The sequence below is a fragment of the Hemicordylus capensis genome, chromosome 4 (genome assembly GCF_027244095.1).
Source record: "Hemicordylus capensis ecotype Gifberg chromosome 4, rHemCap1.1.pri, whole genome shotgun sequence".
NCBI classification, from domain to species: domain Eukaryota; kingdom Metazoa; phylum Chordata; class Lepidosauria; order Squamata; family Cordylidae; genus Hemicordylus; species Hemicordylus capensis.
In genome coordinates this window covers 38,659,821-38,684,801 of record NC_069660.1, presented here as the reverse complement: position 1 = coordinate 38,684,801, position 24,981 = coordinate 38,659,821, and positions in this window count along the sequence as shown.

The following is a 24,981-nucleotide window of genomic DNA, read 5'->3' as shown; positions in this document are numbered from 1 at the left end:
TTGGCTTCTGGCCCTCTGCTCCTCACATGCCCAAATGGTACCACTCCACTGTGCTCTGCCTTTGCACTTGGCCAAGGTATGACATGTGTGATACTGGTCCCAAGGGAGATGGCTCCCATATGACTGCATTAACACAAGGTTTTGGCCTTCTTTTCTTTAGAAAGGCCATCATTTGAACTAGGAAAGAGTCTTTTCCATCATAAAACAGAGCATGCAGTTATCAGTTCAGAACGAGGACACTGAAAGCACAGCAAAGCTTGAGGGTGTTTTATGATAAGACTATTAGCATGCTGAGATAAAAAGTAGCAGTCCAAAATAGAGAAGACAAAGAAGAAAGAAACCTTGGGATGTAAAGAGTCTGGCAAGACTCCTTCTTTGCAAGCCCTTGGGGCATGAGTGCATGTTTTGTTTTGTTTCCCTATTAACTTACTACAACTATAACCATTGGATGGTACGCTGTGGGTTTTATTTATTTATTTATTAAGATTTTACGCTGGTACACAACAAGGCACAGCCTTGTAAAAGAACTTGTAAAGAGCTAGCCATGGGGTCGCTTGGCTCCGCTCTTGAATACAGAGTACAGTTTTACATCCTTTCTTGCAGATGGCTGTTCTTTTAATGGCTAATCTCTTCAAACCATTTGCTTGTGTGCAGATTGCAAACCACCAGGCTAGATGCACAGCAGTAGAGACAGCAAAAAACTTTGGGGTGGGGGATATTGCCTCTAGTAGAGGAAAAAACAGCCTATGCACTGATTGAGAGATATGCATAGAGGCATCCTTAATCCTCATTATTCCATAACATAACCAAGTCTAAGTTTCTGTAACTGTATCTGCTCGCATTCATTCATCCTTATCAATATTTGCCTCTTCTTTCTCTCCCTCAGTTGTCTTTACCATTGTCAGTTTTAGACTGTAAGCTCCTTGAGGGCAGAGACATATCCTCTTCTTTAGCCAGCATGGGTGGGGGAGCTTCTAAAACTCTGTAAAGTACCATACACACTCAAGATAACTCTAAATACCAGTTGCAGGGGAGTAGCACTAGGAGAAAGTGCATGCTTCAACTTTTGCCTGTGGGCTTCCCAGAGGGATCTGGTGGGCCTCTGTGTGAAACAGGATGCTGGACTAGATAAGTCTTGGGCGTGATCCAGCAGGGCCTTTCATATGTTCTTATGCTCAAATACGTTCAGGAACATTTACTATCTGAATAGCAATGGACTACTTGGTCTGGCTTTTATGGAGGGTAGAAGGTGGTTGTCCTGTTTACCTAGAGTTTTTGGTGGTGGTGTTCATTTATAAATTAAAGTTATAACCCATCTTTCTTCCATCATGGAACTCAAGGCACCATATATGGGGTTCCCAGGAGATCATCCAACTATGCAGTGACCAGAGCTAGACCTACTGACCTGCTCAGCAAGGTAGCTGTATCATGTACTGGTAGACTATACTTTGGTCCCTCAGATCATGCACGTTTGATATCTGGTATTTTTATTTGTTTGGCTAGCCCTCTCTGTTGAACTTTGCTTATCAGTGGTGGCTGCTGAAATTTCTTTAAATGCCAGGTTTAAATGAATAACCATTGTTATGTATGTACATGTTTGATTTCACCCTACTTCTTTGTGTTTTTTATTATTGTTCTGGATAGTTTTTTTCATGAACGTTTTTGTTTATGAATATGCCACCCCGAAAGCCAACCAAAAAACCCAACAACAGTGTGTCTTTGGAAGAACTGTACAAATCAATAACTAAATATAATACATGGAAACCTCGCTATTCGCGGAACTGCTATTCATGGTTCCGTATATCTGTGGGGTGTCTGACTGACACCTATCTTCAGTATCTGTGGATATGAAAGGGTTAAAACCCGTGTATCCATGGTTCCTAGAGAGCCAGAAGTGACCATGGAGGTCACTTCTGGCCACCATGTTGTCCATCGGAGCCATTTTGTGGCTCATGGAAGTCAGTGAGGTGATTCTCACGAACAGCAAAAATTGGGCTAAGGGAGCCTAGCCTGCTTTTTGCTGATCGTGTGCTGCAATGGGAGCTGCACAGCTCCTGGCAGCAAACCTCCCAAAGTACCACTCCCCTTAGCCTAGTTTAATGGAGTCCCCACCAGCTCCGTGATGATCCAATCCGGCCACCCAGGGCTGCGATTATGATCATCTGCGGGGAGAGTGGGCTAAGCCCGTTCTCCCCTCAAACCCTCTGAAGGTGGGTCTCACTGACTGTGAGACTCGCCTCAATATGTTGTAGTGGTTAGATTGTTGGACCAGGACTGTGGAGACCTGAGTTCAAATCCCCATTCATCCATGAAACTCTCTGGGTGACTCCGGGCCAGTCACGCATCTCTCAGCCTAACCTACCTCACAGGTTTGTTGTGAGGATAAACATAACCATGTACTCCTGGTCTCCTTGGAGGAAGAGTGGGACATAAATGTAAATTAAATAAATAAATTTCTTTTCATTTCTTGGGGGGGGGAACCCATTTTCCCACAATTTTTCACGGTTTGGGTGGGGGTATTCCTCAATACATCCTGGACACATGCAGACTTGGGCATGGTACAGTACAGTATTTTGTGTGTGTGTGTGGGGGGGTGTTTCATGGGTTTTTGCACTTTTAAAGCACTTTCCCTCCATCCTTGAACCTAACTCCTAATTCCCAATAGAAATAATACCTTGTTACTCACAGTCCCATTACTCACAGTAATAGACGAGGAACGGAAGCCCCGTTCTCCTGTTCATGAAATTAAAGGTTCTCCTGTACATGAAATTAGAGCACCAAATTGTATGTGCAGGCATTCAGAATTTTTTTTTAAAGAAATACATAAAAAAAATCTTCCCAAAGAGAAAGATAGGAACAACATTGGGACTATGATTTACCCAGGACAGGTACTCGAGTGCAGCTAGTAGGACAGCTACTGGCATGATCGGTATTAGGGTAGGAGAAGCCTACTACCCTAATTTGGGAGCCAGGCAAACTCCTGATTGGCTACCATGAGAAATCTACTGTCAAGGTAGGAGGAAGGGGTAATGATTGTCTGTGAGCTGGGTATGAACCCATATGGCTCCATATGAACCTGCCAGGGCCCGCCACTAACAGAGATCCAGTTGGCGGGGACTAGAGACAGGTTGTGGCCCCTTGGCTTTGGAACGCCCTCCCTGAAGAGCTTCACCATTCTCTCTCCCTCAGTGTGTGTGTTTTTTTAAACAACTAAAAATACATCTTTTTAAAGAGGCTTTTTAATGCCCCTTCTGTGGTTATATCTGATAGGTTATTTAGTGTTTAGTTTTTATAATTCTCAATTTTTAGCTTTTACAATTTTTAATTTGAAATTTAATACTGATTGTGGTTTTTAACCTGGGTATAAATATTTTAAATAATGATGATGATGATGATGATGATGATGATGATGATGATGATGCAGACGCTGAGGTGGGCAGCAGTGGTGAGCCCAGAACGTATACACAGCTCCAGAGTGAGGGTGGAGGGAAAGCACTCCCCGCCCTCCTGCCTCTGTACCCAGTTCACAGATAATTATTTCCCCTTCCTCCCACCTTCCCTGTAGAATTCTCTCAATGGCCAATTGGGAGTGTGTCTGCCTCCTGAATTAGAGTTGGAGGCATTTCCTGTCCTAATGCCAATCACAGGATCTGCCCTAGTCCCTAGTAAATGGGGACAGTTGGAGCATATGAACTGCAAGATACTCTGCTGACATGTAACGTTCCTGGTACTTGGCCACCCAGCTATGGTGAGCTGCTTTGAGAGAAGCCTGCTTTGTTCCTGCTTGTCTTATAAGCATAAAGGCATTCAGGTGTTTCTGATTTTTAAGGTTCCACCCACAGAGTATGTGAGCTGGGGGCTGTGATACGGGAGGGCATGTGTTGCTGATTACAGTGTGCAAGTTTGTTTGGGATTGCTGATGAAGTGAAGGAAGCCTGTGCTGCTGGCTCCAATGTGAAAACAATCACTCTAAAATTTCACTGCTTCCCTAGAAATGTTTTTTAAAAATGGGGTGAAAGCATAAGTTAATTGTGCTTTTACACACTGTTATACTTGTCACCGTGCCAGGTTCTACATTTCGTCCAAGGGTGAAATGAAAACTCCAAACTCCTGTGGTTATGAAACCATTTCAGTACAAGCACTCAGTGAAGAATTATAAAGTGGGAAAGACAAGCTCCTGTGTCTCATCTGGTTAAGAAGGGTCAGAATTCATCAAGGCTTCAACGTGCCATAAGGGGCCTGCGGGGTGTATTTAAAATGTGTGGCTTCTATGTGCACACTGTATGTACATACAACACTGCAACTGGAATTGTAAATTATGCGCAGCAATGTCTTCAGTATATCGGATCAGATCACAGAATGAACTTGTGCTAATTTTTTAACATGACCATAATAGCAACTGAAGGTGGTCTGGTACAACTCCATTCTCCATGAAGACAGGATTTGTGGCATTTTCTGAAGGGAAGAAGGCTTATGACAGATGTTGTCAGTGCAGGGTCACAACCAATTTTAAAGTGGGCCAGAAGGGAGCAGTTGAGAGGGAGAGGCTTTATCTGACATCTGTTTGATGTGGGGATTGTCAGGAGATAGGAGAGAGACAGGAGTATTGAGTACCTTCACTGCTCACAAAGATGATAGCAGGCACAGCAGCAGCACTTTTTTGGCCGGCAGGATGGAGGAGATTTCCGTGTTAGGAAATGAGCTATGGAGAGCATATCCTGAGAGAGAACAGCAGAGAAACTGGGTGGTTGTTGGCTCTTGTCTCCCTGTCCATCTCCCTGCACCTTGGAGACATCTGAGTGACAGCGTTTAGTTCCTCACAATGCATCTTCCTGAATTTTGGATTAGTGTGCAAGCTGAGTTCAAATCATTAAGTGAAGAAGCTGTGAAAATACTGATTCCCTTTGCAACCTAATATGAATCAGAACTTTGAGCCATTGCCACTATAAAAAGCAAATAGTGATTAAAAATAAACTTTGAGCCCCAAAATATTTATTTTATTTTATACAGTTGTATACTTCCCAAAACATTTCTCTGAGCAGTTTACAACAAAACAATAAAAACAAAAAGTAAAAAGGTCAAAACATTACAACAATTTAAAATTTAAAATGTTACAACTATTAAAAATAATCAAACTATTAAAACAGTATCTAATTAAAAGCCTGGGTAAACAAATGCATCTTGACTGCCTTTTTAAAAGTTGTAAGAGATGGGGGGGCCCCTCCTATTTCAGCAGGGAGCATATCCCAAAGCGTCGGGGCAGCAATGGAGAAGGCTCATCCCCGAGTAGCCACCAGACGAGCCAGTGGCAACTGCAGATGAACCTCTCCTGATGATCTCAATGGGCAGTGTGGTTCACAGTGAAGAAGATGTTATCTTAAATACTCAGAGCCCAAGCTATTTAGGGCTTTATAGGTTATAACCAAGACCTTGCATTTTGCCTGGAAACTTATCAGCAACCAGTGTAGATCTTTTAAGATCGGAATGATATGGTCACTCCAAGATGACACAGAGACCAACCTGCCTGCCACATTCTGGACCAACTATATAAAAAGGCAGCAGCCCCACATAGAGCGTATTGCAGTAGTCAAGTCTGGAGGTGACCAGCAGATGTACTACTGTCCTGAGGTCATTTATCTCAAGAAAAGGTCATAGCCGGCATATCAGCCAAAGCTGATAAAAGGCACCTCTGGCCACTGCCTCAACCTGGGACACCAGGGAGAGGTTTGTGTCCAGAAGCACACCCAGACTGCATACCTATTCCTTCTGGGGAAGTGTGACCCCATCCAGAACTGGCAGATCAAAATCATCTCAGTTTCCCACACAATAAGTATCTCCGTCTTTGTCATTTGTCTCAGTTTGTTATCTCTCATCCAGCCCATGACTGCCTCCGGGCAGGCATTTAGGGGAGGTTATGCCTTCTCCTGATGATACTGACATGAGAAAAAGATTTAGGTGTCATCAGCATACTGATACACCCTGCACCAAATCTCCTGATGATCTTTCTCAGTGGTTTCATGTAGAAGTTAAACAACACTGGAGACAATAAGGAGCCCTGAGGGACACCATACTGAAGTTCAGATTTTAAAGAACAGTCCTTGAAGGACACCATCTGGAACCTGCCTGAGAGGTAGGAACAGAACCACTGCAAAGCATTGCCTCCCACTCCCAGTCCCCTCAGATGCTCTAGAAGGACACTATGGTCGATAGTATTAAAAGCCGCCAAGAGGTCGAAAAGAAGCAACAGAGTCACACTTCCTCTGTCAATTCCCAATTGGAGATCATCCATCAGACCAACCAAGGGAGTCTCTACCCCATAGCCCACTGAAAAGTTAATCTGAAACAGGTCTAGATAATAAATCCAGATAGGCAGCTAGGCAGTCTCAAAAATACAATCCTGAGCAGGAACAAGCAAGCTCATCTTTCTTATTGAAAAGGTGAATGTTCTTAATCAAATCAGTGGCTTTAATTTAATTAATTAATTAATTAATTAATTAATTAATATACCACCTGACTCCAAAGGCTGTAAGCGGAGATCATGCAGAGGGGCACATAACTTTATTTGAGGGGGTCATAGTATCAAGAAATTTGAGACTCTCTGGCTTACGAGTGTACATGTCCCTGTGCGTCTCTGTGCCAGTTTATATATATCCCAGTCTGCTAACCTTTCTGTTTATAGTCTAATACAATCCAAAATCATAGTACAAGGGAGGGGACCTTGGGGATCCTGACAGAGATCTTTTTCCCCAGTTCCTCCATCTTCTTTTGAGATGATGGCTACTCAGATTACAGGCAACACCCTTTGTAAGTCTTGTTTTGACAGTCAGTTAAAAAGCAAATTCCGAGCACATGGGAGGGGGTCCATGGGAACCCCAATGCAGGTATTTTTTTTGTTGATATCCCATGATGGCTTGAGACCCAAAGTATAGCCAACATTCCTTTGTAACCCATGTGCTAACAGCTGGATTGAAACCAAATTTATAGCAAATGGAACAAGGTCCCAAAGAACTGCTTGGGGACCTTGACAGGGGTCTTTGTTTATTTTTGCAGATCCATCGTCTTGTTTTTAGATTGTGGCCACTGAAATTACAGGCAACACCCCTTTGTAACTCCAGTTTTGACAATCAAATGCAAACCAAATTCACAGCACATGGAAGGGGGTCCTAGGAGAATCCAATGTGGGTATTATTTCCCAATCTACAATGTTGTTTCAAGATGGCAGCACGTGCTCAAATGTCTTCTTCTTATGCTATGCACATTTACTTAGGAGTCCATCTTATTGAAACTGACAGGATTTATTTCTGAATAAACTTGCATCAGATAATGCATATGGACCTATACAGTTGCCTCATACTGAATCAGACCATTGGTCCATCTAGCTCAGTATTGCCTACATTGATTGACAGCGGCTCTATGAGTTTTCAGACAGGGAGGCTATTCTCACGGTCTGCCAGAATTGGGCTATGGGAGCCTAGCCTGATTTTGGCAGACTGTGAGAATGACCGAGCTCGCAGCCAAGCCCAGTCATACGGAAGCGGGTCACCCACTTAACTACCCCTCCCCTAAGCCAAGGTTAGCGGAGAGAGCGCTCCGTTAAAATGGGTTTTCTGATCATGAGTTGCCGCAGCATGGCTCCGCAGCATGGCAACTCATGAGTAGACCCCCGACCGGAAGACTAAAAAGCAGCCTTCCAGCTTGGAGGTCTCTCCAGCATGCCCTGCACACTCACGCAGGACATGCTGGAGTTTCCAGGGGCCGCACGGGCCTCGAACTCCCCAGCCCCCGCTGGCTCCATAATGGAGCCAGCAGTTGTGTGGGCGGCCAGTTTGGCCACCCACAGCCAACTGATGGGTCATCTGTGGGGAGAGCGGGCTAAACCCGCTAACCCCATTTTGGCAGATCCCAATGATCGTGGGAATCGCCTCAGGGTTTCCCCCCAGCTCTTGGAAAATGCCAGAGATGGAATCTGGGACTTTCTGAATCTAAAGCATATTTTTACCACAGTGTTATGTTCCCCTCCATGGCAGCACATCCTTTTAAGCCCTGGCTCAGGTAAAGCTCTGATCTGTAAACAGATCTGAAAAGTTTACATTATTATTTCAGCGGAATCCAAAGGCTGGGAGATGTGTGCCAGGAATTGCAAAGGGGAAGGCTTTGAACATTCAAGAAAATGAAGTTTATATAGAATAGTATATTTCAAAAGTAGACTACTGTGTACTATTTAGGGTCTTTCACAAGTCAAGGTAGTCACTATGCTCAGTTTTGAGATAGTAAGCATTAAGCCTAACTGCAACATTTCACAAGAGTGGCGCTTTAATGCAGACACAGACCAGTTTAAAGTGGAGACTGTGCCTGGTGTTCATGGTACATTTTTGGGTACATAAAACAGCAGAAGCAGATATGCCCTAAGGATGACAGAATTATCCATTAGATAAGTGGCTCTGAATGGTGTCAAATTGAACTCTGGGTTTCCTCAATAAGAAGTGTTGCAGAGTGTGTTCTGTCCGCATGAAGTACAGAGCAAGAACCAGTGCGAGGTTTTTTTTTAAAGAGAGCTTTACTTAGGAGACAAAGGCAGTAAAAAGTTAGTATAGAACTTGCTGACTCATACACAAAGAACAGGAACAGGAAGGAGAACGGAAACTCCTAGCCAGCCCAACCAATACAGAGGAAAGTATAGTGCCCCCTCTAGCTTTATAGTAGATTGCATGCAAACTATACAGCAAGCAAAGCTGCAGCTGTTGAACATCCCAACAAGAAGACCATTAGTGGCAAATCCAATTGCCAGACAGTGTGTCCACCATCTTTTCCTGCAAAGCAGTGTAGAGTAGGGCTTCTCAAACTTGGATCCATAGATGCAGTTGGACTATAACTTCCATCTTCACCATCTGGGGATGATGTGAGTTGTAGTACAACAGTATCTGGGGGACCCAAGTTTGAGAATCCCTGGAGTAGAGGATTCTAGAACATACACCCTTCAGACACCAGAGGTCTGCATTCCAGCATTCTTTTGTAAACTTGGTGCCCAGAATCCTCTGCAAATCCCCAGGAGTTCCATAACATGTATTTCTTGGTCAAAGAAATGTCGAAATTTTCTTAAGTTATTTTAAGAATGTTTATCTCACATTTTCTAGTCAAAACCAACTGAAAGTGGTTTAACAAAACATTATATACAACCAAGCAACCCCCAAGCTCAACTAAAACAACAAAACTAAATAATGCAATAAAACAGTGAAAAAAAGGGGGTGGGTGGGAATCATAAGCAATAAACCGACAGAAAATTACAGAAGAGTAAATGAATCCAGGCAGCCTACAAAAGCAAAAGCTGACCCAAATCAGGGTCTTTGATGAAGCTTGAAATTTACTGTAATAAACATTCCAATGGTCATTCACATTAATTCATTTTATTATGTGTATAGCCTGCTGTTCATCCATCATGTTACACAAGGTGGCCTACATAGGTTAGAGTTTCTACCAAATTCCTCTCTTGACAAAATTCATGAGGGATGTATGGTTCTGGACCTCTTCTGCTCCTGGGCCAATCAGATTTTCATTTTGTAAATTATGGAGAAGAACTATGGATTCTCTATATTCTGTACATTTGTGTAAAACGCATATTTAATTGCATGCTTCACAACATATTACCCAACCAGTTTCTTAAGTAAGAAATATATTAACATACCTCAAAAATATGTTAAAGTTTTGCAGCCCGATACCCTTAATTTTGCAGCTTGATCTCCCTAAAAGATCAGGTTCATAGTCTGGGAGTGCTCCTGGATCCCAAACTCTCCCTGATATCTCAGGTTGAGACTGTAGGCAGGAGTGCTTTTTATCAGCTTTGGCTGATACGCCAGATATGTCCATTTCTGGTGACAAATTACCTTAAAACGGTGGTACATAAGCTGGTGACCTCTAGGTTTGACTACTGTAATGCACTCTACCTGAGGTTGCCTTTGTACGTAGTTCGGAAACTACAATTGGTTCAGAATGCGGCAGCCAGATTGGTCTCTGAGTTTACCTGAAGGGACCATATAACACTGATTCTAAAAAAACTGCACTGGCTGCCGATATGTTTCAGAATGAAATACAAAGTATTGGTTATTAATTATAAAGCCTTTAATGACTTTGGTCCAAGGCACTTAAGAGAGCACCTTCTCTGTCATGAACACTGTTGCCTAGAGCGAGGTCCGGTTATGGTTGCCGCCAACTCATTTGGTGGCAACTCGGGACCAGGCCTTCTCTGTGGCTACTCCAGGGCTTTGGAACGTGCTCCCTGCTGAAATAAGAGCATCTCCTTCTCTGTTTGTTTTTAGAAGGACTCTGATGATGTACCTGAAACCAAATTTTTAAATCTTCTTCATCATCTTCTTATTAATCTTCTTCTTCCTCCTCTTCTTCTTCCTCTTTTTCTTCCTCTTCCTCTTCTTCTTCTTCTTCTTCTCCTTCTCCTTCTCCTTTATTCGATTTCTATCCTGCCCTTCCAAAAAAGGCCCAGGGTGGTTTTACAGAGAAATAATAAATAAATAAGATGGATCCCTGTCCCCAAAGGGCTCACATTCTAAAAAACGCAAGATAGACACCAGCAACAGTCACTGGAGGTACTGTGCTGGGGGTGGATAGGGCCAGTTACTCTCCCCCTGCTAAATAAAGAGAATCACCACATTAAAAGGTGCCTCTTTGCCAAGTGTTGTTATCTATTTTGATTTTTATCTTTTTATGAATTTTAAATGTTTTATATTTTATATTATGTTTTAATTCTTCACACCTCCTAGAGATTTCTATAATAGGTGGCATATTAATAAATTAATTAATCAATTAATTAAACAAACAAACAAATAAAATACATCTTTTTCAGTAACAGGGGAAAAAATCTAGGGAGTTTTAGTGAAAGAGAGCAGAAAGTGTATCAAAGGAAACTGTGTGAAGTTCAGATGGTATAAAACAGAGCACTCCGTCCATTGCTACAGTGTTCTCAGGCAGTCGCCTTTCAGGTGCAAAGAAGGCCAAAACCTGTTTAGCTTCAGCAAGATTGATCCACCATGAGCCTTCACACCATGCCCTATGACATTTGCTTACCTAGAAAATTATCCTAACCTGCAATTCTCCATCCAATAAGCAACATCTCCCTGGCCTGCCTTGCATTTAGCATGACAAGGACAGGAATCTTGGATTGTTAGATCGTTGAGAGAGACTTTGATCTCATCCAGCAAGTCCTTAAATACCCTCATCATTTTGAGGAAAAGTGGAAAACTCCATCGGAGGTTGGGTTAAAGCCTGATTATGTAATTTAGTTATACCTGTTTTGGAAAAAAAGACATAACATTAGACTTTCTCCTATTTCTTTTGAATATCCTGATTTGTGCCTTGGAAATGAGACAAGTTGCTAATTTGTCTGTAGAAATTAGAGACAGAGACTGGATAATTTACTCTCTAACTGTAGCCTTGCTTCCACATCGTCTGCCTTTGCCAAGTAAGGATACTTGATTCACTGTCAGAAAGATCATGCTAGCCTGTACTTCCTCTTCCTCTTCACTCTCCTCTACAAGAATGTCTTTGTGCCTTGGATTTTTAAAAAGTGTGTGTCTGTGTGTGTGTGTGTGTGCGCGCAGATATACAGTTGGGTTTGTTTTTTTTTAAAATGCATAGATGCTATCTTTTCCCCGTTGTTCTGCCCACACTATCCGGTTGGATTTGATATTAGGTGCTGATGTAGTGCAAGGGAAGGGGAAACTCTATGCATCTGCTATTATCTGATAGCTTTTCTAAAAATTAAAACCATGTATGACCCATGTGCTCTGATGGAGCTAGGAAAAGACAATTTCCCTAAGTGTTCTTGATGGAATGTAACAGCTTTCCTTGGGGGATGTTCCTTTACCCGAGATGGGCATTTGATACTCTGAAGTATTGTACATGGCTTTTGGGCGAGGTCAGAGGAATTCTTCTCGGGATGAGGGTGAAATGTGGCTACACATTATAGTGTGGGCACTTATTTTAGAAGCTGTTGGGAAAGGGGCAATACACCTGACAGGTGAATACTACTTCAGAGTAGGGATGTGCACGAATTGATTTTTTCAATTCGATTTGTAACCAAACCAAATCACCCCCAATTTGTTTGGGGTGTGAATCTGCCCCGCCCAATCACCCCAGATTTTATTTGTACCAAAATTTTCCAAATCTGAAGCGATTCGGGCCAAAAAGGGGGTTCTGGAGGCAAAAGAGTGGGGTGGGTGGTAGTGCCCAATGGGTGGAAGCTACCACCTAAATTTCAAAGAAACTGGGTAAAGGGGTGTTGGTTTTTTGGGTTTTTTTTAAAGTTGGCGTGTCTTTAAGTCCCCCCCATAGGGAATAATAGGGAATTTCAGCAGCCCCATAACTCCTCTGGGGGGGGCACCAGGGTGGCACAGAGCAGGTTGCGGTGTAGTGCACATTGGGTGCCAACCACCCCCCAAATGACAAGCCCATGGGGCACTAGGTTTTGTTGTTTTCAATGTCTGAAGTGTTCTGTGATTCATCCACTATCACTGCTCATCTTTGTTCACTCATAATCTTCTTTGGTGCAAAATGATGAATGATCTTAGAAAGAATCCACTCTCATTTCCTACCAGAGAATCTATTCTCAGAACATCTGGGCGTGGTTTGGGGGAGGAAACAACACCTACCCTGAATCACACAGATTATCAGAACTTCCATTTGGCAATGTGAACACACCACCCAGAGGTTCAGTGCAGATGCGGGATCCATGCTTTAAAAAATGGAGCTGGATCCTCCAAGTATCCCAATATGCATTGCACTTTAGAGAGGCAGCCTTTAGTATTTATTTATTTAACAAATTTCTATACCACCCAAAACTCATGTCTGGTCAACAACTGTCATCTGGGCAACAGCTCTCCTCTGACTGGCCTCTCTAGCTGCAGAACTCAATGAATAACATGGCTGCCATCAGCCGGAAAGATTTCTAAGCAGCGTTTTCAACTCACAACCAAATTCTGAGGTAGGACAGCTGCTATTTCCATTCTACCATGGTTAGTACCTAGATAGAAAGGTTGGGCTACCTAGGATTGAACTGGGTGGCTTGGCAAAAGTCCCAAGTGTACTCATGACCAGCAGCTGCTGGCTTTACTGCCTCCTATGCTCCAATTCTTGGCCATGAGAATGAGCTTAATATTTACTTAAAAGAATCTGGCCCATTTTCTGAATAAGTTTGAAACTGTCAAGCAAATTACTTCAATAAGGAAAATAAACTAACAGCAATTATTACCTTACTTGTATATTTATTTAATGAACAGAGCAATCCTCACTCCCCTAATAATGTTCTATGCCAACCTTTTGTTTCTCCAAACTAGTTGTTCAGAGTTGCCGCTGCTTGCTCCTAGTAGAAGTCTGCCGATCCTTAGATAGACCAACAGGGCCTCAGAAGTCAACTGAAATGCACAGAAAGCACATGCAGCAGAATGTTCTTTAGCTACCCAGGTACCTAGTCAAGAAAAAGAACCAGCACATCAAATTGGGCTGGAGCAATCAGGCTGCCAGGGCAAATTGATCAAGGCTTTATTATGTGATGTTAGAACAGCCCAAATAGATGCCATAGGACTCCTGGTTGTTTTCTCTGCAATAACTTACAAGGCTAAATTTTATTTTGGCTCTTCTGATTACTTTGAATTACACAAGCAGTATATTTATTGTGATGCTGTTCCTTCTGGTTCTGGCATAGAGCAGGATCAGAAGCAATGAGCATTGCATGTGTGTCTCATGCTTCTGCAAATGCAAAGTGATATTGTGCTTTATCACCAGCACTCCAAGTTCACAGGCAGATGGGCCAAAATCATCTTTTAAAGGTCTGAAGCCATGATAAAGCAATCTGCTTATCTTCACACAGTCATGAAGCCAAAACTGCAGAGGGAATTGCTAACCAGGAGCCAGGACAAAATGTTAGGGAGATTTAAAAAAAAAAAAAGAATTGTGTGTTTGTGTAATGTTTTTTGTTCAGTGTTTAAAGACTGTTAGGCTACTTCAAGGAAATGTGGTTAGAAAGTTTGCTGATCATAGTTGTCTCTTAGCATTCTTGAACAACATGCACACATAAACACATAAATTAAAATTGAATCTATTTATAGGTTTTCCGGCTTAATTTGAGATTCTACCATTCTACTCCCTACACTACAGCTATGGCAGACACAGGAAGGAATACAAGTTAGAACGGAGCTGAGAGCAAACAAGACCCCATTGTTCAAGCAACAAAAAGAGGACCCCAATTTGGCAATTGGAGGAGGGCTGCAAAGAGCGGTGACATTTTACCCATCTTATGTAGGCAGCATCCTCAACTGCAATGAAACCAGCTTGCCTCTTCTTTCCCCACTGTCTGGATGGTGGACAGTAGGGATGTGTGAATCAGTTCAGGTACAAAATGATCTGTACCTGACTCTAGCTGATTTGGGTGGTTTGTAGACAGAACAAACCCTGTGCTCAATTGCCCAGATTCGGGTACAAAACAAATCACCCCAGATTTTGACCCCAAAAATTCAGAGATTCGGACCTCCATTTTGTGGCCAAAGTGGGTTGAGTGGTAGTGCCCAATGGGTGCAAGCTACCACCCAAATTTCAAAGAAATTCAGCAAAGGGGTGATATTTAAAATGTTTTTGAAGTTGGCACTTCATTAAGCTTTTTCCTATAGAGAATAATGGGGATATCAGCAGCCTTATAACTCCACGTGTGGGGAACCAGGGTGGGCCCAGAATGGGTTGTAGTGGGTGGTAGTGCCCAGTGGGTACAATTGCTAAGCCTATTAAAATATTAACTTTTAAAGTGGTGACTCGCATTTGAGTAGGGGAGAGCAACTGTCTCTGTTCAACCCTGTATATCATCTTATGAGGATATACACGTGAGCTTAGGTTGGGCTGCTCGTGTGGAGTGCAGGCATCACTCCCAATCCCAGCACTTCCACCCCTGCTAGCCCAGCTTTTAACCCCAGCCTTTAACTGAAGTTAGAGGGCACAAATGTGCCCTCAACCCCAAGTTCGGGTTCGTTTGTGTGCTTGGGCTTCACACAGTCCAAGCGTACACAGAATCGGGCACCTAGAGAATAGAGATTCATGAGGAATCTGCCAGTGCACCTCCATCATCACCTCCATCATCACTTATGATTTCCCTAGAATTCCTGGGCACATTATTTATTTATTTGTTTGTTTATTTATTTATTAAAACATTTTTATGCCGCCCAAAACTTACGTCTTTGGGTGGTTTACAACAAAATAAAAACAAAACATTATGGGATTTGCATCCTACGTTATAGGATTACTTGATTTCCTGGCCTCCAGAGATCCGCGCTCCTGGGAGGAGTGTGGATTATGTGGGCATGCAGTGGCATGGCAAAGAGGAGCTCCTTGCTCATCTATGGGGGAGGCAGGTTTAACCCTGCCGCACCCCAGTTATGGTCATGAGAATGACTTTAATCAGTGGCTGTTGCTGGTGTCTTGTGTTTAATTTTAAACTGTGATCCTTTTGGAGACAGGGAAGTATAGGAACATAGGGACATAGGAAGCTGCAATCTACTGAGTCAGACCATAGGTCCATCTAGCTCAGTATTGCCTATGCAGACTGGCAGCGGCTTCTCCAAGGTTGCAGGCATGAATCTCTCTCAGCTCTATCTTGGAGCTGCCAGGGAGGGGAATACCTTACAGTGCTCACACATCAAGTCTCCCATTCGGATGCAACCAGGGCGGACCTTGCTTAGCTAAGGGGACAAGTCATGCTTACTACCACAAGACCAGCTTTCCATGCTCACTACCATGTTTGCTACCACAAGACCAGAATGTTATAATTCCTTTTATCATTCCTTTTGCATTATGTCAATTAAAGGAAAGTGTGTGCTGTTGAGTCTGTGCCGACTCCTGGTGACCACAGAGCCATGTGGTATTCTTGGTAGAATACAGGAGGGGTTTACCATTGCCATCTTCTGTGCAGTATGAGATGACAAGGCTATTCTCACGACCAGCAAAAATTGGGCTAGGAGAGCCCAGCCCGATTTTTGCTGCTCATGAAAACCACCGGGCTCCCAGGAGAGCCCGGTAGTTTACAAGCGGCTAACCCGCTTGAGAAGCCCTCCCCTTAGCCCAGGTTAATGGCGCAAGCACTCCACTAACTGGGGTTAACAGATCGTGTGCTGCTGCGGCGCTGCTCCGCACCATGCAACTCACGAGGAGACCACCGACCGGAAGGCTGAAAAGCAGCCTCCTGGCTCAGGGGTCTCTCCAGCATGCTCTGTGCATGCTGGAACTTCTGGGGCAGAGCTTAGCTCACTCTTCCAGCAAACCCTTTCGAAGTGGGTCGCACTGATCGTGAGACCCTCCTCAATGCCTTTTAGCATCTTCCTATATCACTGCTGCCCAATATAGAAGTTCCCCATATTCTGGGAAACCCATCAGCGGGGATGCAAACCGACAGCCTCCTGCTCTCCAGGCAGGTTGCTTCCCTGCTGTCCCATTAGGTGGCTATATTATGTCAATAGTGAACTTTTATTTTGAAAAGTGTGTATTGCACATCACATCCAGTCTCAGCATAACCTTCTTAACACCAGAAATAGGGTTTGCCTGCATGCTCAAGACTTCAGCAGCTCAGTTCATTCATTTCATTCATTCATTCATTCGATTTCTATACCGCCCTTCCAAAAATGGCTCAGGGCGGTTTACACAAAGATATAACAAACAAATAAGATGGAACCCTGTCCCCGAAGGGCTCACAATCTAAAAAGAAACAGAAGATAAACACCAGCAGCAGTCACTGGAGATACTGTGCTGGGGGTGGACAGGGTCAGTTACTCTCCCCCTGCTAAATAAAGAGAATCACCACATTAAAAGGTGCCTCTTTGCCAAGTTAGCAGGGGTACAGTTGTACTGCTGGTTCCATGTGCTGTGAGAAGCCACACTCAACATACGGCAGCTTCATATGTTCCAGTCCAAAATGAAGCAGTAGCTCCCTTTCTTTGATTTAGTGAAACATCTAAAAAAAAATGTTGATATAAATGTACTGGTGACATACGGAGAGGAAGGACAGAATCTCACCATCACATCAGTTTAACTTTCACACTCCATCTCTCTTAAGTGCCCTCTGCCCTCTGAACTATAGTCCACGCTTTAGCCACTTGCCTTCTGGCTCCATAAGGCATGACAGAAAAGCCCATGAGTACCCTGGCTGGCTATTTTCTTTCACTTCAGAGCTTGTTTATCCTTGCTGCTTTTTCATGCTGTGGACAGTTGACAAAGCAAGAAAGTGCCTCTCGGGCTAAAGGAACACAGCCACACCAGATATGTTCATTCTAATGTATTCTTGTCAATCATCTGGGTTCACATACTCTTTTGCTTTGAAATGCAGGCCTCTGGTTCTCTATTTGAAAACTACAGTTGAGACACCAACAAAACCATATTCATCAGGCAATGGGTGTGAATTTGTTGCTATTTGCTCTGTGTACGAAGAGGAACAAAGGTGGCAATAAGGGTGCATTGCTGACACATTGTTTCAGGAGTGTGACTCCCTAAATTTCATTTTGTAAAATATGCCAGTTTCCAAGAGGATGGGTGATTGTATGAAGAAATGCTGGCAGCCTCCTTCAGTGTTCATATATTTATTGATTACATTAATATATTACATATAATTGCATACATTCAATAAGGACCTCTGTTATGGAAGAATAACTACCCCAAATACTAGATAAATATGAGGGAAACTCTGCTGGCCAGACGCCTCCTCCCACCAGCCCATTTTCTCCTGCTCGCCCACGTCGTCCAGTCAGCCAATGAGACTCTGCCAGTCTGAGTGTGGATTCTATGATAGCAAATGAGATTTTCAATGAGACACCATGAATCCACTCTTATTTGCTATCATAGAATCCACACTCAGAACACCTCAGAAACAACAGAACCAAGTACCCCATGGGTTAGAAACCCATGGGGGTGGTTGGCACCCTATGTGCACTACACCACCACTCGCTCTGGGCCACTCCAACATCCCCCAAGTGCACTTATGGGGCTGCTGAAAGCTCCATTATTATACCTTATGAGGAAAAACCTTAAAGACGCGTAAACTTCAACAATTCACCAAAAATCAGCCCATTGCACAAATCCTTTGAAAAAATTCAGGTAGCTTCCTTGCCCCTACCCGGCACTACCACCAACCCCACAACACTCTAGGCCACCCCTTTCCCCCCGATGTGAAGCGATACACCCTCCAATATACCTAATGGGGGAAAACCTTAAAGATGCATAAACTTCAACAATTCACCAAAAATCAGCCCTTTGCCCAATCACTCTGCAATTGGGGTGGTAGCCCCCACTCATTAGGCACTACCACCCCACCCCATTCTTTTTGGCCCAGCTCCCAGGTTATGCCCCCAATCTGCCCCAAAGACACTAAAACTTCAAAAATTCACCAAAAATCAGCCCTTTGCCCAATCCCTCTGCAATTGGGGTGGCAGCCTCCACCCATTAGGCACTACCACCCCACCCCACTATTTTGCCCCTGGGACCCAAAATTCGAGTAGAAGAATTTCAGACCTTTTTGCAATGACGTCAATGGGAGGCAAAAAGGCGGGAAATTCAAATAGACGTCAAAATCCGAAAATCCGAATATTCGGAGCCGAAACGGAGGTGATTCGGTTGGCTGCAAAAAATTTCAGATGGCCAGAAGAGTGATTCGGTTCGGATCCGAATCACCCGAAATTGGCTGTTTCGGGTACAGATCGTTCTGTACCTGAAACGTTTCGCACATCCCTAATTGAAAGGGCGACTGGGAGGGCGGCAGGAGAAGTCATTTACTGTTCTTACCAGGCTTGTAGGGATCAGCACCACCAACGCTCCCCCGCCCAGTGCAGCCCCAGTTCATGGTACTCTCTCTGCAGCAAACCACCACCGTGCAGTCTTGGGAGTGATGCACACTTGGGCTGCACTTGGGGGACAAGCAGTGGTGGTGCAAGCTGCTGGCAGTCCAGTAACAACCTTAAACAACTTTTCTCTCTGCCACCCTTTGGATGCCCATTACACCTTTTAAGGCACCCTCCTCCCTTTGGTTGTAAAGGGGAATCCTCAGTATAGGAATCCTATTTATAGCCCCTTTGAATTGCTGAAGCAGTTTGGATGAACAGAACAGACAGGCTGGTTGGTTCAACCAAACCAGATCAGGGATAGCTGGTTCAGTCCAAATTCAGTCTGAATTTGAACCAACCTGCAATTTTCAATTTGTGCACACCCCTGTTCTCCAGCGACTCCCCGCCACCCCCTAGGATTTTGCAATTGTGCACCCCAAGGCACAAGGCTTTAGACACTGATACCATGTAGCTACAATTCCTGGAGAGAAGCACCAGAAAAATGGGTAAAGTAAAGGTAAAGTGTGCCGTTGAGTCGGTGTCAACTCCTGGCATCCACAGAGTCCCGTGGTTGTCTTTGGTAGAATACAGGAGGGGTTTACCATTGTCATCTCCTGCACAGTATGAGATGATGCCGTTCAGCATCTTCCTATATTGCTGCTGCCCAATATAGGTGTTGTTTCCCATAATCTGGGAAACATACCAGTGGGGATTTGAACTGGCAATCTCTGGCTTGCTAGTCAAGTCATTTCTCCACTTTGCCATTAGGGTACAATGCATTAAAACAATTCTCCCACTCAAATTCCTGGACATATCATATGACAACATGGACATGGCGACACTTTTCCTCCATCCTGGACAGGACATCTAATTCCCGGATTGCCCAGGCCATCTTGGATATGTGGCAACCCTAGTCACCACACATTTGTACATGAACATCCAGTGCTGTCTGTGCAATAGGAAGGAAATACAGAAATATAAGTTAGGTAGGTTGGGTCTGATGTGAAAATGTACTGTGGCAGGGGGAGATAGAAGTGGTATAATGAGGAAGGGAAGTTCCAACGTACTGAAGGTGGCCTGCCAATTGTGGCAAAAGGCCGGAATTAGTTTTCGTCCTCTATTGATTATGTTTCCAAAATTTATTCCTGGAACTAGCCAGAGAGAATAGGGAGAGGATGGGGAGGAGAGCCTTTCCTTAACATGAACAGGCATGTGGTTGTGTTGATAGAACCAAAACAACAGCCTAAAGCAAATTGCTCCAGCAGTTATACTCTCTTGTCTGTCACTGTCTGGCTCTCCTGCTCCCTAAGAGAATATCCACTGCAAGAAGCATTGCCTCATCCATGGCTTTGAAATGCTATCATTCCCTCTTCTGTCACACACACACACACACACACACACACACTTACTTTAGCACAAAATCAGACATTGTCAAACATGGTCATAACAGCTGTTTGCACCACATCTAAAAATGCACTTTGGATCAAGCAGTAAAAAATGATACAGAAATCATGGTCCCTCTTCAAACAGGAACAATGTGGCACACAACACACCAGTGCAAAAGAAGAAAAGAAATACAGTCCAGATTATGCTGGCACTCTTCCCAGCCTTGAAATAATCTAATTGTAGGGCTGCCTCAGACAGATGCTGGGCAAGTCTAGCAGGTGGGATACACACTGGGTTGCCCATCAAAGAGGACCAATCGACAGACAAACTTTAGTGCTGAAGAAGGTTTAATTTGAGCCAGGACTTAAGTAGAGAATCTTTTTTCCATGCCAGGGCTCAGACCGCAAACATGCAAAGTAATAATGAAGAAGAATGTTCCTTTGAGCGTGTGCAGTCAGTGCACAATGACTGAGCAACCACAGCCAGCTGGAAGAAAACCCTACCAATATTAGAGAGTTCCTTCACCCAACCACCATATTCAATACAACAGGCTTTCTTAAGCTTTGGCCCCCAGATGTTGTCGGACTACAACTCCCAGAATCCTCAGCTGCATTGGCTTTTGCTTGGGGATTATGGGAGTTGTAGTCCAACAACATCTGGGGGCCCAAGGTTAAGAAACTCTGCAATACAATATACAAAGCCCTAGAATCCAGAAGGCACTGGTGGATAGAGAACCAGAGCTTAGATACTTAGGAAGCTGCCTTATAGTGAATTAGACTAATGGTCTACCTTGCTCAGTATCATTTGCATTGACTAGCAGCAAATCTCCAGGGTTTCAGGCAGGAGTCTCTATTTCCCAGCCCTACCTGGAGATGCCAGGGCGTGAACCTTGGACCTTCTGCATGCAAAGCTGATGCTCTACTACAGAGCTATGGCCCCATCCCAACTTCCAGCAACCAGTCTCTGGCACCCTCTAGACCACCAACACTCTAGACCACCAACACTTCTTGGCAAGCCCAACAGACTAAGATCCATGGTTCAAGGGACCATCTAGGCTGCAGTATCTAGTGATTGCCTTGTTCACTAAGTTCTGTAAAGCCCTGGGCTTTGAGCTTGCTGGCCAGTTTAAGCAACTCGTCTTGAGAATGAAGACTTTGCTTACCTCCCTTCTGCTGGCTCACATTGTGATCCCTACTCTGAAGACCTCACATCTGTTTCTGGCCCTTCCCACCTAGTGTTGTTGCTTGGACTTTAACTGCTGCCCTACCTTAGTTAGATTATAAGACAATTCTCATGACCAAATGTGGGGGGAGCAGAAGGGAAGGCAGGCATCTACCTTCTTGCTCCAACATGACACAAGCCTCCTCTAGAGACTCTGCTACTTCTGCACCCACACAAGCAGCACAACAGCAAGCTCCAGGGCACAGGTGGGAGGGGGAAACTTGCACTGGGTCCTTCAGGATCCCACAATGCACTGCATGAGCAGCAGAGCAGCCACCCTCATCATTGCAGCAGAGCAGCCACCCTCATCATTGCTGCTGCTCCTCTCTGCCTGGCCCCACGCTCCACAGACCTTATGGTACGGATGGCCACTGGCAAGCAGAGCTGCTTTTTTACCCGTTCACACACACAGGTGACCAAACACCCCAAGGTATAAGAGGAACTGTTTTACTTCTACATTGCTTTGGACCTGGGTATCAAAGTCAGGTTGCTGAGTTCTGAAAGGGGCGGGTGTGAGGGAGTTCTGTGGGCCCAGAACATCCATGAAGACCACGAAAAGCTCTTTCCTCTTTCTACAACACTTTCTGGTTGTGAGATCAGCCCCTACATGTTGGGGATTGGCAGCCTGACAAGGTAGGGAAGTGTGAGGGTCTGATGAAGGGTTTTCAGAGAGTAGGTTTACTGCGAGGCATTACTGCAAGTCTGAAGTTGTCCCCTCCAAAAAATGACACAAAAAGGGGATTTCTTTTTTAACCCTAGATATAAATCGGCTACACTCTAACATGCAATGAAAAACCAGAATTATGTGTGAAGTGGTCCCCGATAGCCCGCAGGGACTTTGGGGGTAAATCTGGCCAATACAGACTATCTGCTGTGCAGCAGGCTTTTCAGAGTTAGCCTGAGGAGAAGGCAGAGGCTGACAGGGATGGCTGCAGCTCTTGCTGAGGAGTTCAACTGACTGAATATGACTTCAAGTTCAAGGAGGAGGAGGAGAGTGTCCTATATCCCCATTTCCTCCCTTGTGGGGAGAGCACCTTACTTCTGCACTAGGTAAGCGTTGGCTGCTTTGATCCTGATCTGCCTTCTCTGAAACTCAGCCCCTCAGATTCTGTTTCCCCCTCAACACACACACATTGCTCCTTTGACCCAACAGCCTGGAGCACACCCCTCCTGAGGCCTGACACGATTGCAGCGATTTGCTTATGAAAAAAAAGAAAAAGAAATACATCCTGCCAATTCAGGCTTTCACGATGGCTTACAATTCAAACATTTATAAACTACCATCACAATAATACATTAACATAAAATCTCTGTTACTTAAATGGCCAACATCATTTAAGTCAGCATCTTAAAATACCCAAGCAAAGCTCTAAGCTAAGGGCTCAAAAGGCTTCTGGTTGATTGGGAGAGGGTCAAACTGGGGACAGAGGGACTGGAGAAGAGGGAGTCCCATCAGAGGCTCCTGCTCCTAGGTTGCCATCTGCTCCTATCAGGAATGAGTGAGTACAACCGTTGCATAACAAAAGTGGTCTTTAGCCTCTCTCCTTCTCTCACAATGCGAGAACCAGGGGTCACCCCATGAAATGAAAGGTAGGGAAATTTAGGACTGACAAGTGGAAGTACTTTTTCACACAGCACATAATTAATTTATGGAATTCTTTGCCATGGGATGTGGTGGTGGTCACCAGTTTGGACGGCTTTAAAGGGGCTTAGATAAATTCATGGAGGACAGGTCTATCAATGGCTACTAGTCTGGTGGCTGTGGGCCATCTCCAGCCTCAGAGGCATGATGCCCGTCAATACCAGTTGCAGGGGAGCAACTGCAGGAGAGAGGACATGCCCTCACCTCTTGCCTGTGAGCTCCCCAGAGGCATCTGGTGGGCCACTGTGGGAAACCGGATGCTGGACTAGATAGGCCTTGGGCCTGATCCAGCAGGGCTGTTCTTATGGTCAGTTATTTACTATCTCTCTTTGCAACTGCTTGCACTTCTGAAGGGAGGGAGGCCCTCTGTGGCTTCACATATTGAGAACTCTGGGAGCCGATGAACTTCGGATCCATTCCAACCCTACAATTCTGTGCTGAAGTCTCATCTTCAGAGGGACTCCTGCCGAGCTCCATGATCAATGGGAAAACAATCAACTTGTTAAAACAAATACCAAGGCTAAAGTGCCGGGTCTGTGGCCACAGTGAGCCTTGTTCCTTCCAAATCACCTGCCAGTTCTAAACCTTCTGAACTCTGCTTGTTTGGCTGGTGGGGTGGTGTTTGGCTTCTTTGTGCTTGGAGCTTGGAGGTCAGTACATAGTTGACACCCAGGGCTGCATCTGTGTGCATCCCGGCAGGAGTTGGTCAGTCTCCAGTCAACTCCGTTTTTTCCTTCCAGAGGCTTTGTCCTTAACCAGGAGAGAAAGATTGTCTGTTTGTTTAAGTGAGATATTCGTGTACCCCTGGAGATCCAGGTCATTGTAAATGTAACGCAACTCCTATTTCCTGTTAAAGAAAGGGAGGATGTGGGGGAAGGGATATGACTGTGAGCTGTCTCTGATGTGCTGCCAACTGTTAAAGAAGATTCAATTTGCTAGAAAAGAGCTCCAGTGGTGACAGAGAATTAGGGCCTATTGCTGCTCCCATTAAAGCCAATGGGAGATTTACCTTTGACTTGAAAACATGAAGCAGCCCAGCAGGTTGGTCAATATGAAGTTTATATCCTTGGTAGAACAGAATGGAAAGGTTCGCAGTTGGATTGTATAAAGTGTTTCAGAATATGAGGGGGTAGGAAATTGATTGCAGAGAACAAACCATCACACCAGTTTTGAAAGCTAGGAGGGGGTGGCAAGGGATTGTGGACAGTGCAGACTATGAAGGGGTAGAAATCTCTGTGTTCACCTTAAGAACTGTCTGGGTTTTGTGATCGTTCTTCGCAAATACTAGCAAGATCTTAAAGGGGATCACAAGTACTCAGAAGGAACAATGACAAAACCCAGATGCTAATCCTTGCTTTGAAGATTAATTAAATAATCAAACCTTTCCTTTGGGAAATGGGTAATCACCTAGGAGGAACACATGCTCTCAGACAGGCAAGTACTCTGAACAGCCAACCTGATCCATCTGATTTTAGAAGTTGAAATAATGCTTCTGAGCATGCTCAGAAATGCCAGTTCCTGTGGCTGCAGAAGTTGAAAAGACCAGGGGAGAGCTGGTCTTGTGGTAGCAAGCATGACTTGTCCCCTTAGCTAAGCAGGGTCCACCCTGGTTGCATATGAATGGGAGACTAGAAGTGTGAACACTGTAAGATATTCCCCTTAGAGCAGGGTTTCTCAACGTGTGGGTCCCCAGATGTTATTGGACTTCAACTCCCATAATCCCCAGCCCCAGTGGCCTTTGGTTAGGAATTATGGGAGTTGAAGTCCAGTTACATCTGGGGACCCACATGTTGAGAATCCCTGCCTTAGAGGATGGAGCCACTCTGGGAAGAGCAAAAGGTTTAAAGTTCCCTCCCTGGCTTCTCCAAGATAGGGTTG